The sequence below is a fragment of the Mixophyes fleayi genome, chromosome 1 (assembly GCF_038048845.1).
Source record: "Mixophyes fleayi isolate aMixFle1 chromosome 1, aMixFle1.hap1, whole genome shotgun sequence".
Lineage (NCBI taxonomy): Eukaryota > Metazoa > Chordata > Amphibia > Anura > Limnodynastidae > Mixophyes > Mixophyes fleayi.
Window position 1 is genome coordinate 175,138,229 of NC_134402.1, and position 23,571 is coordinate 175,161,799.

Below are 23,571 nucleotides of genomic sequence, written 5' to 3' on the forward strand. Positions count from 1 at the left end.
ACTACTATCACTTTATTTATTCATACATAGTTAGTGAAAGTGAGTGCATTTCGTGAATTATTCTGTACAGAGAATCTAATTTATCAACTCAGTACATTAATATGAAGGGGGTCTATCATACTGTTACTTTACCTAGCAAAAGAATAGAGAACCAAATTAGCCATATGATTGTAAACACATATACAGAACTCATGGCAAAGCAGTAGAAACTTTTAAACACCAATAAAACCATATTTGGTTTTCAAAAAGAGGTAATTTTTCAATGCAAAATGTATTTTTAAAAATTTGTAGGACCTCAAATAACACCTTATAGAAGAGGTAACAGACTTTAAGGGTTGTAACAATAGCCTCTCAATGACTACTGGGTGGCCATTCAGCTAGTTACCTGCTTGGTGGGACTATGAGATTGGATGCCCCAGGCACCTTTTTATGGCAAGCATTCAGACAAGTAGTCAATGAAAAATAAACAGGGATTTATTTTGTAAATTGGTTATATGAGTAATTAGAAATCAAGGTAAATATATTGGTGTCAGCAGATATACACAGGGGACCATGCACAGAGAGAGACTATACCTGGACCTAAGAAATCCTGGACAAGCTTCCTACTGATTTACACTTGGCCTGTCACCATTCTAGCAAGCAATAGACTAGGTGAAAGTGTCTCCCAATTTCAGCAGACCTCCACCAGCAGCTAGTGTCATGAGCTGGCACCACTTGTGCTTTGGCAGCAAGATAGATCACATTTTGGCATATGGCTCACAGTCACTCGGTACTGTTGGAACCTTTATCCATGGCCAGTCCTGAGCTCTCTTCCTTGCACTCTTTGGTCTGGGGACTATATCCTCTTGTTTTACCAGCCTTGCCCTTCCAGGTTTTGGGTTCAGGTTCCCCGATGTAGGTATGCTATTGGTTGGTCTTGTCTTTAGGGAGACTGGTCTAGGAGGTAGGACCACCTTCCTACCCCTCGGCTTCAACATTGGGTTAGCTTTGATGAGTAAGATGGTTATTTTCAGGAGACAATGCAGGGTACACATTAGGGACAATAGACAGATACTGCCAGATAAGTGAAAGAACTAATCAGTTTGACCCCTTAATGGGAATTAGCCTCTATCCCAGAAATTTACTTCAGCATTCTCACACATATATATTGACACTTAGTTTGACAAATGCAACACAAATAAAAATATAGCATGTACAATTTTCACTCTAAGGATTAATAGCTGTGGTATCCCTAAATATACTGTGAGCAAAGGAGATCCCAGGCAATTGGAACATATTACTAATATACCCCCTACCTTTCACCACAGTGGTCATTTTGGAACCACAATAGTAGAACACGTCTGTGCAATTGAAAGCGGTTTTACAGTGAAGTGCGTGGACTTGTGGTACAAGATGACTATATCGTGGGAGGAGATGGGTTGCAGCTCTCAATGGGAGAGTGGGATTACCAGTGGGTTGTCCAGGGGCATTTGTTGTTCCATGTGGGTTAGGAGCATTAGTGCAAATACACGCAAAAATGCAATTTAATTTTTGTGGGATGTCATTATTTAAATTAGAAAAAGGGATGGAGAGGGCTCATTTATGGGTCACTTCCTCTTTAGCAGGAGAGTGCAGAACCTTTCCATATTGCCTATATGTTTAATGGGGCATAATTTGCATTTTTCATTTATATTTCGCAGAAAAGCACATTTCTAGGTACACATCAAGCAATGTAATAGGAAAACAATACTCAAAAGTGACACCTGCAATGAAGATATTAGATTTAATTACACTTGTGGTTAATTTATTATATGAATGAGGGTAACCTGAGCAGTAAAGGTACTAATATTAAATAGAAAGTATTCCTTATTTGCAGATGATGTATATGGTTGGAGTGTTCTAGCCAAAATGATTGATGAACTAGGTAGATTAGAGGAATGGTCAACAGAATGGCAACTACAGTTCAATACCCCAAAAATGTAAAATCATTCGCTTGGCTCTCAAACATCCTATGGCTGAATTTAATATTAATGACATAAAAGTGGTAAAACTGAGGAGGAAAATGAATCTTTGAGTCACTATTTCAGGTGACTAAAAGGTTGGTAGACAATATAGTAAAGCAATAAGCAAGCCCAGTTGGATGCTAGGTACCAGAAAGAGAGAAGTGTTGATGCCACTAAAGGCCATTGGAAGTAGTGTGGACATTCTCATTATACCCACCATTTTCAGGAATATACGCAAACCCACAAAGCAAGGCACATCCCCGTGTTTGCGTGGGTTTCCTCTGGGTGCTCCGGTTTCGTCCCACACTCCAAAAACATACTAGTAGGTTAATTGGCTGCTATCAAAAATTGACCCTAGTCTCTCTCTCTGTCTGTGTGTGTATGTTAGGGAATTTAGACAGTAAGCTCCAATAGACAGAGACTGATGTGAATGAGTTCTCTATACAGCGCTGCGGAATCAGTGGTGGTATATAAATAAATAAATGATGATGATGATGATATTGCTTTTTTAATGCAGTTCCACCGACTGGGAAGTGAAAGTGCACCTTGAAATGCGTTAGTTAGAAGTAGACACAAATACATATAAGCATTGTCTGTGCTGTTTGCGGTTCATAAATGACCACTAATTGGTGTTCCTACACAACCTGCTGCTTAAGTCACTGTATGGAAAGATGCTACCCGACTCCAATATATTTTTATCTGCACATGGCTAAAACAGCGATCTTGTCCCACCTCCACTACAACCACCAACATAATTCATCTTCTGTTGCTATTGTCAAATTACTTGCTGAAAAGTAGGTAATACTATATGAAGATGTATTCTCTAAGCAATACATATTTTGTTTAGATCCTCCTCTAATTTCATACCTGTTCCTACAATGCTAATTTTTTGCTTGTTCTCATCTTGCCTTATTATAGTAATAACTCTAGTACCAGAACAATCAATGAGGGTTATTTGCTATTTAAATGTTGCAAATATGCATTTATAAACTTCCATGATATGAGGGCATTTATTAAAACGGGATACATTAGGAGATATACACTATATGGACAAAAGTATTTGGACACTTGACCATTACACCAACAGGGACTGTAATGACATTGTATTCAAATACATATACTTTAATATGGAGTTGGTCCTCCTTTTGCAGTGATAACAGCTTCCACTCATCTTGGAAGACTTTCCACAAGATGTTGGAGTGTTTCTGTGGGAATTTGTGCCCATTCATTCTGTAGAGCATTTATGAGGTCAGGCACACCAAACTCATTAAATCATGTCTTTGTAATCCTTGCTTTGTGTGCTGGGGCACAGTCATGTTGGAATCCCCCAAACTGTTGCCACAAGTTGGAAGCATTGTATTGTTTAAAATGACCTGGTATGCTGAAGCATTAAGATTGTCCTTCACTGGAGAAAAGGGGCCTAGCCCAAACTGTGAAAAACAGCCCCATACCATTATCTCTCCTCCACCAAACTTCACAGTTGGCATAATAGAGGTCAGTCAGGTAACGTTCCCCCGGCCTCCGACAAACTCAGACTCGCCCATCTGACTGCCAAACAGGGAAGCGTGATTTGTCACTCCACAGAATACATTTCCACTGCTCCCCAGTCCAGTGTCGGTGTGCTATACAACACTCCATCCGATGCTTGGCATAATGTGAGGCATTGCATACAGCTGCTCGGCCATGGAAACCCATTCTATTAAGCCCAGTTTTAGTGCTTACATTAATGTCAGTGTAAGTTCGGAACTCTTCAGCTATGGAATCAGAAGAACATTGGCAACTTTTACGCACCATGCGCCTTAGCAGTCGTTGAACCCGCTCTGTGATTTTATGTGGTCTTCTGTATTGTGGCTGAGTTGCTGTTGTTCTTAACGCTTTCACTTTCTAATAATATCACTTACAGTTCACTGTGGAATATCCAGCAGGGATGAAATTTCACAAACCGTCTTATTGCAAAGGTGGCATCCATCACAGTACCACGCTTGAAGTCACTGAGCTCTTCAGAATGACTCAATTTGTATCACAAATGTTTGCAAATGGAAGGCCTGATTCATTAAGGATCTTAAATGAAGAGGTATCTTATTTCAGTCCCCTGGACAAAACCATGTTACAATGCAAGGGGTGCAAATGAGTGTTCTGTTTTGCACATAAGTTAAATACTGACTGTTTTTTCATGTAACACACACATATCAACTTTAAATTTCAGTGTACAAATAAGCTATCAAGTATTTGTGTGTTACATGAAAAAACAGTCAGTATTTAACTTATGTGCAAAGGTAACGAAGGTGGGTAGACTGAGCGAGTTAGAATTTGGAATCTATGTGTAAAGAGGGGGGGGGGTGCAGCAAGGACGTCCACTACCAAGTAGGAGCCCAGGAGTAGGGGGCTCAAGGGCGGGACTGTGAACCGCTTTCAAGGCAGGTGGTAGTGTTATGTATAGTAAACGAAGATGACTATGGTAGTCCCTGTGTAGTGGGGTGCACGCCATAAAAAAACAATTGTAAGTCCCAGAGTAATATTAACGGTGCTGTGCAGTCCAGTGAGTGGGCTTTGGAAATAGAACGTTTATTAGAACATAGCAGTTAGTGAACTTCTGCTGATTGTGAGCTTGAGGCTTCATCCCCCATCCCCATTCCTAGGGAGGGGTGGACTTGGATTTGGCGCAAGAAGTGGTGACCCTCTTGATCATCACCTGGCATCCTCCTGCCTCCACCACCAATCGAAATGGGAAGCCCAAACAATACATGTATCCTTGATCCTGTAGGGCTGCAGTAATTTCTTTTAAGTCCCGTCTCTTAGCAATAGTGGAGGGTGCCAAGTCCTGAAATATTTGAAGTTTGGAGCCTTCAAAGAAAATGAAGTTGGAGTTCCTGGAGCTCAATGAAATCCTCTCCTTGATTTTAAATGAAAGTATTTTCATGAGGACATCTCTCAGGTGGGCAGAGTCCTTTGGTTTTGGTTTAAGATCTCTGTGGGCCCTCTCAATGTGGATCTGAGAATCAGAGAGGGAGGGCACCAGGTAAAGAAAGAGACGTTGTAAATAAGGCTCTAAGGATGGTCCATCAATAACCTCTGGAATATTCCGGATACAGAGGTTATTTCTTCTCTCGCGATTTTCAAGATCTTTTATCCCTGAGAAAGTCAAGTTCTTTGCTAAGATATTCCAGATCTCGGACAGTTTTGGTTTGAAATGTTTGGCATTGTTTGTGGGACTGTTCCAGGGTAGAGGTGCGCTGATCCAAGTCAGAAATGTCCCTTTTCAATTCCCCCACTGTTTTTTCGAATTCAGAAGTAAGAGTCTGTTTGAGGTCCACAAGGAGGGAGCAAAGATCAGAGATATCTTTCTTCGTTGCTGGTATATCTTCTACTCCCATGTCCTCTTCCTGAAAGGGGCGGTTTCAGGGAGATGAAGAGCCAGCGGATAGTGACTTGTCTTTTCTAGAAAAATGGTGTGTGATTTAGACATTCTGCGCCTTTATGTTTTTGGATGCCGCTTTATTTATGATTGAAGAGGAACTAGATACAGGTTGTTGTAAGTATAAAGGTTGTACTTGTCCGGTAGGTAGCTCTGCACGGATGCGTCCTCCGTCTCACATCTTCCAAATAGTGAAGGTTAGGGTCAATGTAAGGGGACCTGGTTAACTTGGATGCAGTGAAAGTCAGGAGAATAGTAAAGCAAATCTTGCCTCATATAGTTTCACCACTAGGTGGCGCTGTTGTTCAGGTTAACTCCTGCAACTTTCCAAGGGTAGAGGTTTGTCTAAGACAATACAGCAGTGCTTAACAGAGAGAGTGCAAGCCTTTAAACCAGCAAAGCCTCCCTGTTCTTACATCTCTAGACAGTGCAGTGTTACCACAGCCCTTTAACACCGGCACCAGACAGTCAAAAAGAGGTGCCTTTCCAAAGGGCCCTGTGTATCCTATAGAGTAGACTAATGTTGAACTATATCTTCAGAGCCAGGCAGTAAATTGGGTTATCTTAGAGTGTGTGAGGAAGTGTGATTCTACCCCCAGAGGCCTACGATCACCCAGAGAGCAGGGGTGTCTGTAATTGAATTGAATTTGTCCAGATGTGGGGGCAAGTGCAAGATAGAGCCAATCTGCAGTTAATGCTGATCCAAGTGCCGATCTCCACGTCTGCGAACAGGAAGTACCCAGATTTTTGAGGCACAATTTTATCAGCCGCAGGCTAGGTGGGTAAGGTGCTCCAGTGCCAGATTCCAGTGATAGCCTGGGAACAGCGTGTTGCAGCCGACCGGAAGTTCGGGAGCATCGTCGGACTGGCGCTTCCAGTTTCTCCGTCAATGGAAGTTGCGCGCCTCGGGAGTTCCAGCTAGGCTGACATGAGAGTCATGTAGTGGTGTCGGGAGACACGAGCTGCCGGGCCCAGAAGATGCTGGCAGGTGTTCAGCAAGACTGAGGGGCTGGGCTGCAGATCTGTGTGTTCCTGCTTGCAGCCCCAGGTGGTCTGTGGAGGATGCTGTGCTAGGGATGAGGTGGGGGCGCTCCATGGGAGCCGCTGGATCTCAGTATTAGCTTATATAGGAGTGCGGCCGGGAGTCCCAGGCGCAGGCCACATCAGTTCGTGGATCTTCTTACAGCTAGGCCCTAGCAGCTTACGGGTGACCTAGAGCAACTGCAGGGACACTACGGGCATCCAAATGTAAGGGGGTGTAAGGTCTCTCTGATGGTAGGGAGCAGGAGCCAGTACAGAGACTGCAGAGCGGCGATGGCTTGTGATAAAATCTTCTTTTGTGGAAAGCTGAGATGAAGGTGAACCAGTCAGTATAGCCGCCAAGCCACGCCCCCTGTAAAGTATACTTTTATTCTGGTCTTACCAATTCAGCAACCACTAGGGGGAGTAAGACAAAGCAGATGATGTACAAATGTACATTTACTCTATACAAGTCCTTTTCAGAGACACATACTATGAGTATGCATTCATAAAGTAACTGAATACTTTTTGCATTGTAAATGTAATAAATGTATTCTACTATTAACATAAAAATTATAATTTGTGATAAAAATTATAACTTGTTGCCCATGCTGTCTAATATACATCAATTGATGAAAAAAGGGCAGCCTTTTGCCCTTGCAGTACACACTTCTTCACGGACTGGGGACTGGTCTGATGTCTATTTAAACACTGACACAGCTGACATGTTCATTGTTCCCAGGACATCGATGTTGGCCGCTATCATGAATGGTGATAAGGTACAAAGCGCTAGCTGTGAAGCAAACTAATGATGGAATATTTTCAAAACTGGAAGTCAAGAGGAAGAAACAGGAACGACATTGTAAGCAGGTGTTTTAGTTATGGATTATTATTAGCATTTATGCATATGGTGCTAGTGAAAATTATCTATCTTATGAGTTTATGTTTCCATGTTACATTAGTAGGAACTGATATTATGTGCTATAATAAGGTGAAAGAAAATTATGAATAGATTCCAAAGAATAGAAACCCCAAAATCAAGTTAATAGGACTATGATGGAATGTAGCCCAAGCCAAATATTTCAGCAAATTTTGAGTTTGTATGAACTTAACTGTTTTGCAGGCTGCAAATCTGTTCACAGACATTATGCTAAACAAAAAATTTGGAAACAAAACTCACTAAAACTATAAGTATATAAAAAACTGTCAATTTTAACTAAATATATAAATGTCATTGTTTTACTGAGTACAGTAGACATTTAAATAGTATAGTGGTTTATAAATAAGCAACTTTCACCTTAACATAATTTTTAAAACTATTTTAATGATACCATTACTTTTGTACTGTGTAATTTCTCATTATCATTCCTTTATATGAACCAAGATTTAATCTTCTGATATTTAGGTTTAGAGTCATTATAAAGAGGTACATCAATTAAATCAACTCAATCCCAGCTATAGCAAAATGACTTTGTGAAATAAATATCAGGTTACTGCAAGTGAGCATATAAAAAAGAATTGTAGCAGGAGAAACAGTGCATTTATAAAGGTAATTCAGCATGACTTATCTTCTCAGAAGCAGTTCCCCTCTAAATGAACTTGGATTTTTGCTTGCAGATCCTTTAAGTGAGTTGTTTCGACCATTTGCTGTCAACAGGGGTAGTTGAGGCAACAGAAATAGACAAAGGCATGAGAAAATCATATAGTTAATATATACTATATAATATGTAGTTGTTAGCCTGGCACATTTAGTTTTGATATTAATGGTAAAAAAAATATTGAAACATCTTAATACAAATAAGCAAGGATTAAGTGCATCACAATGTAAAACAATTGCAGGATCACTGTGTAACTGAAATAATCAAATGGAGCAGTAGCATTTGCTTGATTATATTTCAATAAGAGATTTAAGTACAGTAGAGTGAGTGAGTGTTCTTGTATGGTAAGGACTATTCAATGAGCGAACTGAAGCTTATTATTGTCTACCAGTTGACAAAACATGCTGAAACAGTATTGCATCAACTGTTATCGGACTAGTGAGCTAGGAGAAAATGTAACTCAGCCTACTAGCTCAGCTTCGTGAATACTCCAAGATGAACATGTTTTGTTGCTATTTACAGAAACCATATCTGAGGGGGGTGGGAATGTTATTTCAGGGTGCGCACTTCACTGTTTGGAAGGTGCCCAACGTGTACATTTATAAACTAAATACAAAAATAAAGATAACAGCTTGACAATTTCCAGTAAACATGTATCAAGTATGTTTTTTGTTGAAGCATAACGTTTTTATTATAACAGTGTGAAAAGGAGAAGGTAACAGTGGGAAAAAGGAGTGGAAATGAATGAATATTAAGTGGCATAAGGGGGGTATACCTGGGATGGGGTGGGGGGGGGGGGGGGGGGGGTAATATGTGGTTTCCAAAACTACCTAAATGATATCAAACAAACAAGGATAAAGAACACAGCATCAAAATTAATTTGTATAATTACTGTATTAGTTTGCAGAAAATCCATGAATCCAAAATGTTACTAAATTTGGCACATTTGTGTTAGGAACTCCCAAGCCAGTACAGTAAAACTCGGAGTTTACTCTAAAGGCCCGGTATTCGCTGGAGCTCCTAGTGGTGGGGACAGACTGAGCTGCGGGCCGACCGAGGGTCGGGTAACGTATACTGACGTAAAGGAGTACCCAGGAGTGGAGTGATTGGCGGGCTGTAGTTAAGAAGAATCCTAGGTCAAAGGGTCACAAGCACAGATGAAATATTTAGAGACAAGCGAAGGGTCAGACACACAGGCAGAGAAGCAAAATCCGAAATCCAGGCAAAAAGGTCGAGGTCAGAAGAGAAGGGTCACAGGACCAAGAACAAGCAGGGGTCAAAACACGGGTAGTCAATCCAAGGTAGCAAGAACCAAACAGATAGCACAAGCAGGCAGCAGGACTGAGGACAGAACGCTATAACCGGCAGTGAGGCTAAGTCCTCACTGCCTTAAATAGTACTGATGGCCAATCAGGACACAGTCCAGAATGTGTCCTCAGCTGCAGCATAATAAAAATGCAGATCCTGCAGCCAATGGAAAAGACAGAGTGCCAGCGGTAAACTAAATCCTTAATCAGCCCTGATTGACTGATCTACAACAGCCTTGCACGGCTGACTCAAACTCTCCCTATGCGCACACGCCCGGCTGTTTGACAGCTGGCCGGGCGCGACACCAGAAGCTCCCCTGCGTCCTGGTTGTTGCCCAGGCAACCGGGACGCTGAAACCGGAAGTGACGCGCCGGTTGCCATAGCAACAGACGGGGTGTCCCCAGAGAACCCGGAAGAATTGCGGCGGCGCCCGCGGCCGCCGTGATCTCTAACAATTTGCCATGGAAATAATGAGTTATTTTTTTCTAGCGTTACTATAACCCATATTGTATTTTTAACTGCAATCATAGATAGCTGTAAGGATTGCTTACAATATTTCGCTATCATGATTTTAGCTGCCTGAATAACATGAAAGGACTGTCCATAAGCTTAGGTGCACTCTAGTTTTTAATACATCTTACAATAGTTTTTGAATATCTGACCAAAAAGTAAACATCTTTGGACATGTCCCACATATGTGAAGGATGTCTCTTCTTGGGTCACATTGTCAAGGGAGAAGAGGATGGGAAAAATCTTATTTCATTTAACTGTTACCAAGTAACTTGTGTGTTACTATTATATGTATTTTCATCTAACTAATGTAGAGATGGATGCTTTAACTATTCCCTATCTAATTTTCATGCATGATGCCTCTGTCAGTGGGGGGAGGTTACATGTCTTTCCCAATATAATTCATGTTTTATTAATGAACCTAAATGAGCATAAAAGACTATAAATTAAATATATATCTCCCTTTCTCATTGGCCAATATACAGGTTGTCAAAACTAGGGGTGAACATAGTCCCCATGACTGTTTCATGTATCTGTAAATCAAACAAAGTGTCAAATAAAACATAATTGTGTTCTAGAATAAAACTATTAATAAATTAAATGTTCACTCTGAGTATCTTGAAAACTGAAAAAAAACTTGGATCAAACAAAAAACAATGGGTTGTCTCCACATTAATAAAACTATTTGTCTAAAATGCAAACATATTGCTAATCCATTGAGATAACTTATTCTGCCACTGGAGTGAAATCGCCTATAAAAATCTTCATAAATTGTGACGCAATATATTTAGTTTATGTTCTCAAATCCTCTTGCCAATTTCAAGATGTTGATAGAAATACAAGATCCTTGAAATCTCATTCTAGAGAACATAAAATAAATGTTATAAATAGAGTGCAAACCCCTAGTTGATAATGTCAATTCTGATAGTCAAGTTGTCCTACGTGTCACTCACAAAATCAGAGTGGGTGAGAGGTTTAAAAAACGTAATATTTAAATTATATTTGCTTTTAGAAGGCTTAAATGAGGCCTTGGACTATAATAGTATAGAATAGATTGCTCTTTCTATTACTACGGTAAGTGCCTCAATATTTTTGTTGGAGAGAAAGAAGTGGAGTGAGATAGCAACATTTATTGGACAGACTTTGCGGTGGCCTTATGTTCTTGCCACCCTACTCCAATTTCAAGTTTGAGTTTATGGGGGTGTTCCTATTTATGCCCCCCCCCCCCTCCTCTCTCCCTTCTTTTTATCTTACCTACTGTTGTGTATCAAGAGGAAAATTAATCTAAATTCTGAAGATTGTATATTGTATTGTCTTAATAAAGCCCTTTTGGAGTATTTATGGGAGATTATACTCTAAAAGGTGATAGTAACTGGATCTTGCCTTTTTTCGTATCATTATTGTATACTAATTTAGATAAATATGATTCTTATTATTATTGTTATGATAAATTAATATTATTATCATATTTTATATTATATTATTATACATGTTTACTTTGTATATCAGTGGAATATGAATTAGGAATATAAGAGGCATGCATAAATATTAATTGAATATTTAGTTGTACAGAACTGTATCCTAATTGTCATGTATGGTTATTTAAGTTATTCTGAATTATTATACATATTAATTTGGGATTTATGAATTTTATTTTACTTATTGTGAGAAATAAAAATTCATAAATCTGATAGTTTATAAAACATGTTTGAGTAAATAAGACTCATTCCTGTTGCGACTTATCCTGAATCCTGTATAAGCTTTTAGAACAGTTACTGTAGCAGACAATTTCACCATTCCTGTAGAGACAGATATTCTCACAGAAACTCGGGTGTCCCCAGTACTTACACTCAGAGTTGTAAAAGCTTAAATCGAGAAACAGGTAACAAGGAGTAGGAGGCTGGAGCGCTACTCAGGCCTGAGAGTGAGAAGCAACCAAAACCAAGCCAGAGGTCAAAAGGTCAGAAACAGACAGGGTCAGGGGCTGAAGCGAACAAGGGTTGTCCAGGTAACAGAGCCAAAGGGTCAAGGGCAGGCAGCAAACGATAATAGTCCAGATAACAAGACAAAAGGTAATAGGTGATGAAACAGAAAAATACAGATTCAGAGCAGGCACAGCAATTGCAAGGCAAAGGATGCTATAATCAGCAGGGAGGCTAAGAGGTCAGGACAGACAGTTGAACCTTTGGTTGAAAGTTAAAGAGGACCAGAAACAGGTAAATGTATACACGGTAACTTCAATAACAACAGTAGGTAGTGCAATAATCATCATATTGTATAATATAAGATTATATAATAAAATAGTGTGCACATCCTACTGTGCAGGTTCTGTGTATTTTATGTCAGCACATGCGTTCATACTCTCTATTTAAGAACATTGTGCCTCAGAACATTTTGTATACAAAGATCTTTTCATAAATTGCATTGCCTCAAAATGATTTTGTTATCTCATAATGACTTCAGATTAAATGATTTATAATCATGATAGAAGTTTATAATGTATTTTTTTTTATTCAATAAAATCCATGACTGTTTGAAATTGGTGGAATTAAATTATTCATGTTTTGCTATCATCCATTCTCTGCTGAGTGACCTTCAGGGTAAAATATCATTTGAACCCATTCATTTTTATGATGCTTTTATTAGCATTTTAAATTAGGTAGGCTATTAAGTGTTTAGAGAAGGCAATAGTAGTCAACATGATTTTTCCATGCTTTCCTGTGTAGCTGGACCTTTAATTAGCTGTTATTACTGTGAACCGCTATTAACTTAATTGAGATCATGATGATTGAGATTAGTCTGGGTATAAACCCTGCTGTCAAATTTTAATGAAACTTTCTTGTGGATAACTGATTATTAACTCCTTTGTTGCAGTTACTTCAGTTTGCCAAAACAGGAACTATTGCTAATCTATACAGTAAATGTATGTTTATTAAAGTGCATAAAGCAAAAAAGGAGAGGGCACTTCATGGGATACAATCTGCTTTACCAGTATAATAAAATTAGTGGTTTATAGGTACATATATGCTGACACCAACACGATTAACAGTACTGTCACTTCTCAGCCGCAGATCTTTGTTGATTACATCCACATCCCACTAAACATTAGCCAGCATTTGATGCCCAACTTCCCCTGAATTTTGGGAAAAAGGGACATTTTTTATTTGCCAAGGCATCCGCAGGAATGTATCGGAAGAACGTTACCAAACCAGGAAGTACCCATTGTGGTCCACATGCGTTCCAATGTGTATATATATATATATATATATATATATGTATATATATATATATATATATATATATATATCATACTTGCCAACTTTTCTTCGTTGGCTTCAGGGAAATCCCGGAGAAGGTGGCCATGCGGGGGCGGAACTTGATGAAATGCATTATTTTGGCAACGCCCATAAACGATTGTCCCAATTTTGGCCAATTACAGCAGGGGGCGGGGCTAAGATGACGCAATATCTGCATCATTAAGCCCCGTCCCCACCACTTATCTATTGCGGGGGCGAGAACCAGGAGGTTGCCCTGCTCTCCCGGGAGGTCTCCCGGGAATGCGGGAGTCTCCCAGACATTTTGGGAGAGTAGGCAACTATGCATTAAAGAAAAGCAGCTAATGAATCTCTAGAGACTGAAGTGTCTTTTACATTTCTGTCTCCATTACTGAAGTCATGTTGTCTTACCTGTCAGTCTTTGATTAAATCTTGGTCTCCATGAAAATGGCCACCTCCATAGACATAGGACACAATTTCTGAACCATGTCATCATGCCAGAGATGGCGAAGCCAACCACGTCTTGTACTGGCTCAGCATCAGGGAGAATGCCAGACTCTTCAGGGAGTGAGGAATATCACCCCTATTTCAGGGAGTCTCCCTGACATTCAGGGAGAGTTGGCAAGTTTGAGATATATATATATATATATATATATATATATATACACCTACAGCTAGTGTCCTATAGTACACATGAGGGTTATTAACTAACAATAAGAATTAAATTTATTCTGTCTAGTGCTGGTAAAACAATGACAATAAATGTCTGATTGGTTGCTATAGTTTACTGCATTTTTGCACATTCAGCATTGAAGATAACCCTCAATGTGCTAAAAAGTAAATATGCATAGCTATAAATCTGATGTCACTGATCAGTAAAGTAATTTAAAAAAATATATATTCTATGTGATGTCTTCAATGACATTATTAAGTATATCAAATCCTATAGAAGAATTGAGTATGCAGATAGTACACCAAAGCACATATATAATAAATAATTATTATTTCTAATGAAATTGTGTGATTATTGTACAAAGTAAAACATTTCACATGTTTGTAATATAGTTATTAAATAGTAATAATTTCAATAATTGCATGCAAGTTCAGCGGTGAAATTGCTGGTTCTCTTTCTAGCCACCCTGATGTAAGTGGTGACTAGGGAAACAAGTGGAACCCCAAGTAGTTGTAAACATGCTACTTCTCTATGCAATGCCCATTACTCATCACCTGAAATGGCTACCATGATATTGGGGCGACACACAATATGTGAAGCCTCCAATCCTCGAGGCTAATCCTTGTGATATACAGTGCTGGGCTAATTGTTTTTTTTTATAGAGGAGAGCCAAATAAAAGAGGATGTCCCCCTTCTTCTAACTACAACCAGACCCAACTCTAAAAGAGTAAGAGCAGTTGTGGCTAGTGAAAAAAGGGGGATCCACAAAAGGTAGCTATAATTAACTTCTTTAAGGTACTTGTATATATGGCAAGTGGTCTATGATACCTCTGCTGTTAAACAATTAAGCACACAAGATATACATATAATCCTGACCCTTGTATTTTTAATATCTTTCTTCTTTTATCACCGTTTGTTGACTTTTATGTCTTTCCACCAGGGCTGGATTAACCCTAGGGCTAACTGGGCTACAGCCCAGGGGCCTCGGGCATCTAGGGGGCCCTTGAAAGTGCTCAGCAGCAGTATTGATCGGTCGGGGGCGGGGCGCCCCCGGCGCGATCAATGCTGCTGAGCACTTTCACTGCGGTCCTTCCCCAGCGCGCTGTAGTCTCCTTACTTGCTTCTTCAACGCCTTCCCAGCATACACTGACAGTCAGGGACTTTTTTCTATAAACATTCCTTTGTACTCTCTTTTGCTGAATTTTTCAGCACAGAGTGATTCAATTCAAAGATTTTTCCCAACTTATACATCTTATTACGAGCTTTAGCTTTTCAGACACAAGTGGTGGGAAAACAGAATAGCCCCACAGTTCTACTAGTTGGTAGGTGACCTACAAAAATAACTTAATAATAAAATCAGTAATGCTAGTAAGTCAAAATTTGGTTGTCAAATTGTTTGCAAAAGTGTAAAAAAACAAAAAAAAATTAAAGTTATTTACCAGCTATAATTCTTGAGTGGATACACTTGAGTAAAATAAAACTTCAGTAATTAAGACTAATTAAATCTGCATCCTACAGTCATGGACAAAAGTTTTGAGAACAACACAAATACTACTTTTCCCAAAGTCTGCTGCCTCAGTTTTTATAATGGCAATTTGCATATACTCCAGAAAGTCATGAAGAGTGATCAGATGAATTGCAATTAATTTCAAAGTCCCTCTTTGCCGTGACTATGAACTTTATCTCAAAAACAACATTTCCACTGCATTTTAGCCCTGCAACAAAAGGACCAGCTGACATCAGGTCAGTGATTCTTTCGTTAACACAGTTGAGAGTGTTGACGAGGACTAGGCTGGAGATCGCTCTGTCATGCTGATTTAGTTAGAATAACAGACTGGAAGCTTAAAAGGAGGGTGTTGCGTGAAATAATTGTTCTTCCTCTGTTAACAATGGTTAACTGCAAGGAAACACGTGCAGTTATCATTGCTTTGCACAAAAAGGGCTTCATAGGCAAGGATATTGCTGCTAGTAAGATTGCACCTAAATCAACCATTTATCGAATCATCAAGAACTTCAAGGAGAGAGATTCAATAGTTGTCAGGAAGGCTTCATCCCGCAGCGCCAGTTCTGCTTATCAAACATGGCCCAAGAATGTCCAGCAAGAGCCAGAACCGTCTCCTAAAGTTGATTCAGCTGCGGGATTGGGGCACCACCAGTGCAGAGCTTGCTCAGGAATGTTAGTAGGCAGGTGTCAGTGCATCTGCACGCACAGTGAGGCGAAAACTTTTGGAGGATGGCCTGGTGTCAAGAAGGTCAGCAAAGAAGCCACTTCTCTCCAGGAAAAATACCAGGGACAGACTGCTATTCTTCAAAAGGTACAGGGATTGAACTGCTGAGTACTGGGGTAAAGACATTTTCTTTGAGGAATCCCCTTTCAGATTGTTTGGTGCATCCAGAAAAATGCTTGTCCAGAGAAGGAATGGTGAACGCTGCCATCAGTCCTGTGTCATACCAACAGTAATGCATCCTGAGACCATTCATGTGTGGAGTTGCTTCTCAGCCAAGAGATTGGGCTCACTCACAATTTTGTCTAAGAACACAGCCATGAATAAAGAATGGTAAGAAAAACATCCTCCAAGAGCAACTTCTCGTTGACGAACAATGCCTTTTCCAGCATTATGGAGCACTTTGCCATAAGGCAAAATTGATAACTAAGTGGCTCGGGGATCAAAACATCTCCCGCCTTGTTTCACGGCAAAGTTCTTTGGTGGCCACCCAGTTGGTTACCACGACCACCGTTGTGACAACCCGAGGCCCCATCTCCTCTACTTCCGTTTCTTACTCCATGATACGCATTCCATCTCTTGAGAAGTATGACAGTGATCCAAAGAAATGCAGGGGCTTCTTGAAACAGTGCACCATTCAATTTGAATGTATTCCTGGCACCTTCCCGTCCGAGAGAACCAAGGTTGCATTCATCATCTCCCTGCTCAGTGCACAAGCTCTCGCTTGGGCCTCCCTGCTTTGAGAGCATAATGATACTCTGGTCAAAAATTCTGCCTCCTTTATAGAGACTTTTCAAAAAAAATTAGATGAGCCTGGGCGTGTGTCCTCTGCCGCTTCAAGCCTTTTGAAACTCCACCAGTGTTCCTTTACTGTAGGCCAATATGCTGTGCAGTTTCGTACCCTGGCAACGGAACTGAGATGGAATAATGCAGCATTAGTTGCTACCTTTTAGTATGGTCTCACAGACCGCATTCAGGATGAGCTCGTCTCCAGGGACCTCCCGTCTGATCTGGACTCCCTCATCTCCCTGTGCATCAGAATCCTTTTCAGGGAGAGAACTCACGAAAGGTCCTTGGCAAGATGCTACGATTCCCTGGCTGGCTCCCAATTTCCAGAATCCGGTTTCTCTGCAGGAGGAGCCGATGCAGATCGGTCGCTGACGTTTGTCTTCGGAGGAATGAGAGAGAAGTTTCAAACAAAAACTGTGCCTTTATTGTGGTGATCCTGGGCACCTCCTAAATTCTTGCCCTCAGAGACCAGGAAACACTCCCTCCTAGTCGGTAAGCGGGAGGCCATTCTAGAAGATGTTGCAACCCCTCCCTGTTCATCCCCTAACTCAGAGTTTCTGATGTCAGTTGTGCTGGACTCTCCTAATTGACCTTACTTGACCTCGGCTTTGTGGATTCGGGCTCTGCTGGAATTTTTTCTCGGCCTTGCAACTCCATCTGCCTATCCAGACCTTTTCACTGCCGCTTTTCCTCACCGCTGTGAATGGCAACCGTGTCAGCAATGGTTCCATCTCCAGTGTCACCTCCCCCTTGTGGTTGTCGGTATGAGCCTTGCATCAAGAGTGGATCCAGTTTTTGGTTTTGCCCCTGTCAGTTAGCCCTCTCATACTGGGTTTACCAAGGCTACGAATCCTTACCTCCCAGTTTGACTGGGGTTGGGCTCAAGTCATTTCTTGCGGTTCACAGTGATTCGTCACTCCAATATGCCTTGCAAAATCTCGGACCACCTGCCACATCAGTACTTCTGAGCCCTCTCTACCCGCTGTCTACAGCTCTTTCAGAGATGTCTTCAGCAATAAATAAAACAAGTAAAATTTCCTTACAGCACTTCACAAATAACTGCTGCAGATATAATCACCAGAGACTGAACAGCCCAATCTCAGTACTAAACACAATAAAATAAAAAGTAGGTGAATATTTCTGCGCTGAAAACACCCTTATAATGAATAGATATGAAAATAGAAAAGTCACAATTCAATGAAAATACTTAAATTTGAAGGAGATGGTACACTTAAATTTTTCTTTTGGTCTTCAGCAGATCCCATATAAAAATAAAGAAGATGGTTATAGTACAGTACTGTATGATAAAAATACTTCTTAGAAGGTGAAAAAACAGATAAAGGTATCCTCCAATGGGGGAAAAGGTATAGTGAAACTTCCCAATGTTTTCACTGATTAATTATGTATCCAGGTGTAATTCAAGTGATCACCGTATAGTGAACGCACCCCCTAAGAGGCCCTACTTACAGACTGGATTCTTGAATAGAGGCATATCAGATAAATTCCATTCGTTTACGATACCAGCGGGACCACCATACAATAGAACAAAAATAGATCTGAGGTAGTACGTTCAGAAAACTTTAATAGATTAAGAATTCAATACAAGGGTACTCCTACCAGAACGGAGAGGATAAGTAGCGTATCACATGTACAAGCTGCGGAATGAGATGACTCGTAGATGGAATAAATGAACGGGCAGGAGTCCTTCATAGAAGTCACACACTTTGACACCGACGCGTTTTGATCCTCAATTCTGGATCTTTTTTGATGTGCTTCTATTCAAGAATCCAGTCTGTAAGTAGGGCCTCTTAGGGGGTGCCTTCACGATATGGAGCAGTGATCACTTGAATTACACCTGAATACATAATTAATCAATGAAAACATTGGAAAGTTTCAGTTTACCTTTTCCCACATTGGATATCTGTCTCTTTCACCTTCTAAGAAGTATTTTATCTTCTTTTTTTATATGGGATCTGCTGGAGACCAAAAGAAGAATTTACGTGTACCATCTCCTTCAAATTTAAGTATTTTCATTGAATTGTGACTTTTCTATTTTCATATCTATTCATCATAAGGGTGTTTTCAGCGCAGAAATATTGAGCTATTTTTTATTTTAATGTCTTCAGCAATTCCATGTTTGATGTTCTTCCTCCTCACCGCCCCCTTTGGGACTTTTGGGACTGTGCAATTGAATTGATACCTGGTAAACAGATCCCCAGAGGAAGAATCTATCCCCTTCCTCTCCCAGAGACTCACGCAATGTCTCGGTACATTACCGAGAATCTTCAGCACGGATTCATCAGAAAATCCTCTTCTCCCACCGGTGCGGGATTCTTTGTTGTAAAGAAGAAAGACAGATCTCTTCGTCACTGCATAGATTACCACCAGCTGAACGAGATTACCATCAAAAACCGTTTTCCATTAACTCTCATCTCCAAACTATTTGACAGGATTAGTGGAGCTCAAATCTTCTCTAAATTGGATCTTCATGGGGCCTACAAGCTAATCCGTATCCGAGAAGGGGATGAGTTTAAGACTGCGTTTAACAGCCGAGACGGGCATTACGAGTATCTTATAATGCCTTTTGGTCTTTGTAATGCCCAAGAAATATGTTTCAGTGGTGGTTTACCTTGATAACATTCTGATCTTTTCTCATGATCTTTCTTACCATCGAGTTCATGTCATGGAGGCACTTTCTTCTCTTCGCAGCCATCGGTTATATTGCAAGTTGGAGAAATGCATCTTTGAGGTTTCTCAAGTTCCATTTTTTGGTTTCATGGTGTCTGATTCCAGTTTTCAAATGGACCCTGAGAAGGTGGCAGCTATCTCTAACTGGCCACAGCTCCAAGGCCTCAAAGCCACCCAGAGGTTTGTGGGCTTTGCCAACTGTTATCGGCAGTTCATCAAAGGGTTTTCCACTATTATAGCCCCCATTACTGCCCTCACCGGAAATCAGCCAACCCCAAGAATTGGTCTCCTGAGGTTGTGGCAGCCTCCATTACACTAAAAAGGAATTCTCCTCAGTGCCTGTCCTCTCTCAACTAGGTTAGCAAGGACCGTTCTTTTTAGAGTTGGACGCCTCTTCCATGGGAGTATGAGTGGTACTACTCCAAGGTCCTCTTCCAGCATCCACCACCCTTGTAGATTATTTTCCAGAAGAATCTCTCCCAACGAGTAAAATTATGGGATCGGAAATAAGGAGCTCCTAGACATCAAATTCACCTTGGAAGAATGGCATCATCTCTTCGAGGGAGCCCTTGACCCAGTCACTGTTTACACTGATCATAAAAATCTTATATTTATATGTAACACCCAGTGTCTAAACCCCCACCAGGCTCGGTGGGCATCCTTTTTTCCCCGCTTTGATCTCGTTCTTACCTACCGCCTAGGCTTTAGGAATTTCCGGACTGATGTCTTATCCCACTCTTTCGATAACTCAGATCTTCTTTCCTCGTCTGAGCCACGACCCATTGTGAATCCCACCAGTATTGTGTCCTTGACCAAGATTGCCGCTAGGACTTGGCCCCGGGGTTGCACATACTTGGAACCACATTTACGGCTCAAAGCCTTACAATGGGCGCACTCTTCTAAGTTAGCCAGACACACTGAAATCAAAAAGACCCAAGCCTTTCTAAGCCGGTGATATTTGTGGCCCACTCTCTATTCTGATATTCGCAAGTTTGTCTCAGCTTGTGTTGTTTGTGATCAGCACAAGAACCCTAGACATGCGCCTCTGGGACTCCTTCATCCTCTTCCCATTCCTGATGCTCCATGGCTTAGTATATCTATGGATTTTATCACAGATCTCCCTTTCAGCGGTGGGATTAATACCATTTGGATCATGTCGACAGATTTTCCAAAATGTCACACTTTGTTCCTCTGGCTGGTCTCCATACTGATCTCAATTGGCTCTCATCACTATTAAGGAGATCTTCAGACTCCATACATGTCCTCGTGAAATTATTTCTAAAGTTAGTGTTCAGTTTGTATCCCATTTCTGGAGGGCCTTTTGTAAAAATCTGAGTTTACACATAAAGTTCTCTTCTGGTTATCATCTGCAAACTAATGGGCAAACTGAGTGGGTTAACCAGTATCTTGAGGGCTTTCTTTGATTTTTTTCTTCTGGGAATCAAGCAGACTGGTCAAATCTTCTCCCTTGGGCAGAATTTTCCCACAACTATCATGTCCACAAATCTACCGGTCTCTCCCCCTTTTTCTCCATATTTGGGGTCCAAAACACCCTCCCAGACTTCTCTTCTTCTGTTCCCACCGCAGACTCTATGGTGTAAGACTTTTCCCATATTTGGACCCTGACTAAGGCAAGGCTTTTGGAATCCTCCCAACGTTGCAAATGCTTCACAGACCATTATTGGAAGCTCGTACTCCATGTTGGTGATAGGGTCTGATTGTTCATGCAAAATTCGAGGATCCTAGTTCCTTCCTTGAAGTTGGCATCATGCTTCATTGGACCATTCTGCATCACCCGTGTCATCAAACCTGTTACCTACAAACTCCGTCTGCCCTTTTCCCTCAAGATTCATGATACATTTTATATTTCTCTTCTGAAGCCACTGATACTTAACAAATTTTTCCATCTCTCTCCTCGTCTTGCTCCCATCCTGACCTCTTCGGGTGACAATTACGAGGTTAGTCGAATTTTAGACTTACGCATCCTTCGTGGGCGCTGTCAATATCTAGTCCATTGGAAAGGCTTTGGTTCAGAGGAGAGATCCTGGGTCGACAAGAAAGATCTCTATTCCCGACTCCTCTTGAAGAAATTCTGCAAGAGTCCTCCTAATGTTCCTTAGGAACGGAGGATGAGAGGGGGTACTGTCAGGTGCCATCCCTGTGTCTATGCTTCCACACAGGGACTTGCCCCTGCTTCCTATAACGCGGCTGTATCTGGTTGCTTGGCACAGTCCCAGGCTGCCTGGGAGTGGTCACCACTAGGCAACAGGATGCTACTCCTGGACCGGTGACAGCTGCTTACATCACTGTTGCCAATAATTACATGGCCCCCACTTCTCTTTTTATAGTAAGCTCTGGCACCATTATGATGCCAGAGTATAGGGTCCCCATGCTCCAGCATTCCCTTGTGTTGCTCTCCAGCACCCTGACTGACTCCTGTGCACGACCTTGGCTTCTTTCTGACTTTGCTTCTGGATATCCCTGCTGGCTTTGACATCTGTGTCTGACTTTGGCTGCCTGACCATACTTCCGGATCTCCCTTCTGTACTCCTTTGTCCGCACAATATCAACTCTGCTTGCCTGACTACTTCTCTGGATCACCTCTGGATCACAACTGTGTACTCACCTGACCGCACGGTTTTGACCCGGATTGCCTGGCCATACTATACCATCCAGTTGCTTTGCTGGTAACTGACTTGGAGGACCGCGACCTGTGCGTCTCCCGCAGTGAAATCCTCACACCTGGCGAAGGGGCGCATTAGACTCTGCACCTCCCTGTTGAATTAAGTCAATACCAGCCAGTCATGCTCTACGTAGATGACATCTTCTGGTCTGCCCATGATTAAAAACAAACATGAATGGTGTAAAGTTACAGTGCAATTAGTATTTTTTTTTTATATTGAATTTTTATATTTTTATATCTTGATTATTTACAGTACACTTATTTTACTACATTTAAGCACAAAGAAACATGCAATCAAGGTAAAAACAAAATATAATTTTTTTGCATACAGTCAATATTCATTGTTGTGTCTTTAAATCAAAACTTCGAATAAAAGTAATTTCATGCTTAGTGATAATTGCATCAAATATAAAAATATATGTGTTTAATATTTGCTTTTCTTTTTCAGACAACCATATTCAGCACCTTATCCACTGAGAAGTCATTATGTGAGCCAAAGCTGGTAGGCAATTTCTGTCATCAACATTGCTATATGTAAATGCTTGCAATGCACGTTTATTTTACTACACACGTAACAGACAAGTTACATCTAAATGCATTTTTTTTATAGATATACTACATGCATTGTATGCTTTATACTTGGTTTTCTTTCTTAAAAAAACATGATTTTCTTACTAAACATTCAATATGACTGAATATTTACTGTACTATAGCATCAGTAAATTGTGTGTAACGTCTTTAATATTGGTTGCTATAGCTGATAATGTTATTGTTTCTTAAAATTCAGTAAACTACTTGTATCTAAAAACTGACTTCAGTAATCCCAAACGAAAACTTCACAAATCACTTCTTGGATATTGGGTTGTTCTAAGTTAAGAGAAAATATCACTTATTGTTAATGCTAATTATATGAGTAAGAAGTTAATATTATTCCTATAAAAATGTAAAATATCATTAGTAGAAATTGTCATTTTCTTGCCATCTATTTGTTGTGCATTGCATGGCAGCCATATTGGACTTACATTTCATTACACATTACAAATGTGAAGTGACAGCAAATAATTATTGTTGTTACACATTGGGGCTTAGTTAATGAAATGGGACTAAGTACATGAAAGATCTGTGACCTACAGCAAACATTTTCTAAATTGTGCTAGACAAATGACAGCTTAAATCTGATTGGTTGCTATAAATTGCAACATCTAAACATTACATAATGATCTTTATTGTCCTCTCATTAATGACATTTTGCAATGATATTGTCTTGGAACATCTTAAAGGAAAACTAAAGCCAAAAATTATTTGATAACCGAAAACACCCTCCCACCAACTAGAAATTACCCCCACTAGTGCTCCTGTGCCTAATGGCTGTGTTAGAATTCAATATAGTGTACTGCGACTTCAA

The 23,571-nt window shown here is 40.5% G+C and overlaps 1 long non-coding RNA gene across 1 annotated transcript in view; it reads left to right on the top strand.

Annotated features, from left to right (window-relative positions):
* The window catches only part of LOC142145149 (uncharacterized), a 131,996-nt gene extending 109,265 nt beyond the window's left edge, over nucleotides 1–22,731 (top strand). The window contains exon 3 of the long non-coding RNA XR_012689831.1: nucleotides 22,615–22,731. This is a non-coding gene — a long non-coding RNA (uncharacterized LOC142145149). The remainder of the gene's footprint in view (nucleotides 1–22,614) is intronic.
* The last annotated feature ends 840 nt before the right edge of the window (nucleotides 22,732–23,571 follow it).